We start from the raw sequence: 6,000 nt of genomic DNA, 5'->3' as shown, positions 1-6,000 counted from the left end.
GTCAGTTGGCATTTACGTGGGCTCTGGGTGTCTAAATTCTGGTTGCCATGGTTGTGTAGGAGGTGCTTTAATCACCAAGCTGTTCCCCCAGCTCTGTTACGTTTCTTTGAAATCATAAATTTCATCATTATTCTAGGCTGCTATGTTATGAATCAGTATCCTCTAAAGGCCCATCTGTTGAAGGCTTGGCTCCTAGCCCATGCCACAACTGGAAAATGGAGGAACCATTAAAAAAGGTGGGGTTTGGTGGAAGGAACCATTAGAAGGTGGGGTTTCATTGAAGGAAGTGGGGAGTGTGCCCAAGGAGATGATACTGCAATTCTTGGATGCTCTTTCCATGATGGGCTACCTTGTCACTAGTTCAAAAGCAATGGTGCCACACATCTGAGATCTAAGAAACTATGTGCCCAAATAAACCTTTTCTCTTTTAAAATTGATTAACTCAGGTGTTTTGTTACAGTAATGGAAACCTAACACATCCATACATTAAATGTGTTCTCCCATTTAGGGCAGTTCCTAGAAAGAAGGCATTTTAGTGTGAACCTTCTACAAGGCAGTTAACTGATCTGAACTTTAACTGTAGAGAGCTTTTTGTGTTGCCCAATTTACGATATATCTTAGGCTGTCCCAGCTCCTCTGTGACCAACCTACTTTCAGATGAGACTTTTCAGAATATACCAATTTAGTCAACCACAACTTCCACCAACCCCAAAGTTAGGAATATCAGCAGCTAGCTCCTGTGGTCTACCCTTCACCTTCTTCCATCACCTCCCACTGCCACGAACTCCTTCCCCAGCGCCTCTCCTACTCTGATGTCTTTTGTGTTGTGAACACGGAGTTGGTCAGAGTTACTGAGCATGTAGCATGGTGGCTACATTCCCAGAGGAAATGACTCCTCCTCCCCCAGAGGGTAGCTTTGCCAATCGCTCCTCAGGAGAGGCGGGTCTCCCAGGGATGAGAACACTCCTAAGAGACTTCCGCTCTCTCTGCTTGCCATAATATGACGGTATAATGAGAAAAGAACCATCTGCAAGCCAGGAAGTAGATCCTCAAGAGATGCCAGCTATACTGCCACTTTGACCTTGCTTTTCCCAGCCTCTCAGACTGTGAACATTGGATTTCTATCATTTTATCCATCTACTCTATGGTATTTTTACTTTGACACCCAGAATGGACCAAAGCAGTCATGTTCCCTCAGGCCTCATCAAACCCCTTGTATCCTTGTATCCATCAGTGTAACTTGAAGGACACTTCAGTAATAAATGCCCAAGGACATCCCATTAATTAGCCTCTGTCAACAACATTTGATTGCACATTCATGGTACATCCATGGCTCTGACCTACAGAGGCCTCATTATGAAATTCAGTGGTGGAATGGCCGCTGTGTGGAACACAGTAAAATGATTACAGGGGAGAGAAAAAGGAAAGGGCTAGCTGTGTGCTCTCTCTGGAAGCTTCTGCCCTTGAGGGGCTTCCATCCTGCAGCCATGTTCCACCAGCCAAAGCAAGGTGAGAAGAGTCTTGAGTTCTGCATAGAGGGGATACACATGGGAAGAAAGGAAGGCAGAGTATGTGGTAACCTGAAGCATAATTAAGCATCCCTTTCAGGGATCCCCTATTGGGTACTAAACCTGGCACTTACCAAGCATTCATGAGGCCCTAGGTTCTAGTCCCAGGACTGCCACCACAAAACAAAACAAAACAAATCAAAACATCAACTTTCTGATGATGGGAGCACTGATAATAGATATTTGCCCAAGCAAAGTACTGATGACCGAGGTAGGACTTGTCAGTGGACATCTGGGGGGAATGGAAGGGAGCCACCATGTTTGACCCTGCCCAAAACTCCAAAGTGACAAAAGAGGCAGAGTAAACAGGGAAGTGGGGGAATTCAAGGCAAACACAACAAGGCAGTGTAACAGTGTCTGTGGAGTACCACAGCCCTAGGTGCCTTGTTGGTGTTCAAGTGATGTCCATGAGCATGCAGACTTGTGTGTGTGTGTGTGTGTGTGTGTGTGTGTGTGTGTGTGTGTGTGTGTGTGTGTGTGTGTGTGTGTGTGTGTGTGTGTGTGTATATCCATATTTGTGGAGGGGAGAAGACAACTTTGGGTGTTGTCCTTCAAGCACTGCTCACCTGTTCTTTTGAGACAGGGTCCCTCCCTGGTGTGGAGCTTGCCTGATTGGGCTGCCTGGCCAGGGAGCCCCAAGGACTCAACTCTTTCTGCCCAGCTGCTAGGATTGCAAACACGTGACATGGTGCACAGCTTTTTTTCACATGGGCTCTCGGTGTTGAATGCAGCTCCTGGTGATTATGTAACCACTTCACTGGCTAAATCTATCAAGGCTACCCTGGGCTAAATGAGTTTGAAATATCCTATGTGTGGCCATGAGCAAGGTGCATGGGAGGTTGGTCAAGGTGGAACAGCAGGTTTGTGTCATCACTGGTTCACAATCTCCAACTCTCTCTCCCCTTCCCCAATAACAAACCACTACAACACCTTGTCCCAGAGGGAGAAAGAAACATTCAAAAGAATCAGAAAGAGATGAAACCAGAAACATACCACCAGTACCCAAGAGGGCAGATCTCGAGCACTGTATTCACCTTGTATCTTTGCTCTTAGTGATGAGGCCAGGGATGTGGCTTAGTTGGTAGACTGCTTGCCTAGCACTAGGGAAGTAGAGGCGGGAAGATCAGAAGTTCTAGGCCATCCTTACTACATAGAGACTTGGAGTCTGTCACATGAATTTTAAAAGGTCTTATTAATAAAAACAAACCCAGGAGTCAGATAATGGGGTGAATGCTGAAAGATCAGAGAAACAGAACCAGTCACAGCCAACCTCACCTTGTCAATTCCTCAGCTGATCTTGTTTCCTCAAACTAGAAGCCTCTGAGTCCTCATCCGAATAGATCTCAGCTGAACTGCTGCTCAGAAGCCTAAAAGCTTAACCAGACTAGTTCTTGGTCCTCATACTTTATATACCTTTCTGCTTCCTGCCATCACTTCCTGGGATTAAAGGTGTGTATCACCATGCCTGGCTGTTTCCAGTGTGGCTTTGAACTCACAGAGATCCAGATGGAGCTCTGCCTCCAGAATGCTAGGATTAGAGGTGTGTGTGTGCCACCATTTTCTGGCCTCTATGTCTATCTATCGGCTGTTCTGTTCTCTGACCCCAGATAAGTTTATTGAAGTGCACAATATATTGGGGGGACACAATATCACTATAGGAGTTCAGCTGTGCTATATGAGACCCTATCTCAAAATAAAAATAAATAAAGAAGATGGGTTGGGGTGATGGCTTGCCAGGTAAAATGCTTTCTGTACAAGCATGAGGGGCTCAGTTTACATCAAACTTGTAAAAAGCCAGATGTGGCTGAACATGCCTAGAATCCCAGCACTTGAGCCAGGAATAGAAGGATCCTGGAGGCCCCCTGCATAGACAGTCTGCCCATTGGTGAGCTCCAGGTTCAGTGAGAGATCCTGTCTCAAAAACCAAGATGGAGGGCAACTGAGGAGGACCCCTGGTGTCAACTTCTGGTCTCTACACTGCAACATACTGGTGAGTTCACATACCCTACCCCCCAATGCATCTCTCTCTCTCTCTCTCTCTCTCTCTCTCTCTCTCTCTCACACACACACACACACACACACACACACACACACACACACACACACACACAAATAAATATCAAATCCAGTAAGAAAGGTAACTGAAGCCATGGAGGGAACTAAAGAAAAAGCTTTCAGCGTTTTTTCCCCCCCGCCCCTCTTTCTCCCAATGAATACGTCAATGTACGTCAAACGAAATAACAAATTACAGCAGCAGTCTGTTCTGAGGAAGGCTCTCTTTAGAATGAGAAGGAAAAAATATTGCACGACTTTCCACTTCTCTTGGGGCTTAGGTCCACATTTCATAGCGTCTGAGAAAGCACGTTTTTCTAAAACAAGGGTTCGCGGAGAGGAACATGAATGTTGAGCAGGGAGTCAAGTCAGTATTAATGCTGCTTTTCTTGGGTTGATCCGTACATAAATTCCTTTGTCTTATTATTTTGACTTACCCATCTTGCTTTGAATAAAATTCAATGTCAGGCATCTTCAGGCGAAATCACAAGGCCAAGAGATTGACAGAAGGAAATTGACTCCCATTGTCTCCCTTGGACTACAAAATGCTATGTATGCCCTTAGCTTTATCCAGAAGGAAAGTTTTTCTCTCAGCTGAATGTAATCTCCCTGAGGCTCCCTATTAGAATTTCCTAGAGACCTGAAGTCTCCAGTCTGCAGAGATTGCTGTCCCCATACCAAACAGAGATCTGCACATATACAAATAGTTTTTCTCTTCTGTCCCATACTGGTTGACTCTGCTGTCAACCTGGGCCCAGGGCTGCTCTGTGTCTGCCCTGGACACACCACTCATTAGCGTCTGGGAAAAGGCTCATCTTGGCCATTAGCTTTTGCGAACACTTTGGTCAGGAGCATTTATAAACCAGCTTGTAGCTGGGTCTGCAGGTCTGTGCACACAAAGGCCAACGAGCAGAGAACTAATAAGCACAGCCAGTACTTTAACAGGTAAATGCTCTGATGAAACCAAACTGATTACATTTAAAAATTAAGACATGCAGTTTTGGTTTTGACTTAGTACCAAAAATTTCCCCTTTAGGTTGGTGTGAGTTGGCTTTCCTGCATGGGAGGGAAATGATTACATTGGCTTTGGAGAGTGGTTTGACCTCCCGAGTTTGGGTGGATTTCTTAGCATCAATGATTCTCAAAGCTGCCTCTCTGATTCAACAATAAAGTCAAATGGTGTAAAGAAAATGTTATAGCATGTTCACTAATTACAACAATGGACAAAATAAATGCAACTGGTGAGATCAACATTTTAGTGTGAATTCATGCGTCAACATTTGATCTTAACTATTATTTCTTTTTTTTTTTTAGTTTAAAGAAGTGTTTTTATTATTTAATGATTTATTTTTTGAAATTATAATTACTTAATTTTATTTACATAATTATAATTACATAATTACTCCTTCTTCCCTCCAACCGCCCCGCCCCCCCCCATGTGTACCTCTCTTTGCTCTCTTTCAAATTCACGGCCTCTTTTTTTATTAGTTGTTGCTACATGCAAAATGTGTATACACACAAACAAATATGCTCCTAAGCACCCAAGTGCATCCAGTTTAGTCTGTAATAATGTTACTTATCATCTGGTCTTGGCTAACCAGTTGGTGTGCCCTTTCCTGGGGACGACTATCTCTCCCCTCTGGGCATCCTTAGTTGCCTGAAGTTCTTTGTGTAGGGTGGAGGCCTCCTGGTTCCTGCCGCCTTACCCCTCCCCTCCACTTTGGCCTGTCTGTTGTTGTTGTCCTTGTTCAGCTCATGTTTGGGCTGTCGTGTTGATGAGACTCTACCTATGGGTGTTGCTTCTGACATTCCTAGGAGACACAATCTCACAGCAAACTCCCTGATCCTCCAGCTCTTACAATCTTTCCATTCCCTCTTCCAAACATTCTCTGAGCCTTGGGTGCAGGAGCGTTTTGTTGATGTATCCTCTGGGACTAAGCTCCACAACTCTGCATTGTGATGGGTTGTGGCTTTCTGCCATGATCTCTGTCTGTTGCAGAGACATGTTTCCTTGCGGGGGGTGGGGGGGGTGGGGGGTGGAGGGGAGGGGGGGGGTGGGGGGGGACGGGGACTGTATTTGATGAGGGGTATATGGACAAATACTGGAAATATAGTTAAGCTGGTTTAGTAAAGTGGTGGTTGTGGGCTCTCCACCAAGACTCATGACTTCACTAGCCCTGGGTAGTTGGCTATGTTCCAGTACTAGGTATTATATCCCTCTTGTTGATTAGGCCTTAAATACAATTAGAGAGCTGTTGGTTACCACCAAGTTTTGTATGCCACCACTGTATCCTTAGGGGCATGGTGCCACGCTGTTATTATGGCATCTTAGCTAGGTAGAACTGTTGGATGCTTCCCTCCTTTGGAAGCTTGAATGGTG

Source organism: Onychomys torridus, chromosome 19 (genome assembly GCF_903995425.1).
Source record: "Onychomys torridus chromosome 19, mOncTor1.1, whole genome shotgun sequence".
NCBI lineage: Eukaryota > Metazoa > Chordata > Mammalia > Rodentia > Cricetidae > Onychomys > Onychomys torridus.
This window is presented reverse-complemented; position numbering follows the sequence as displayed.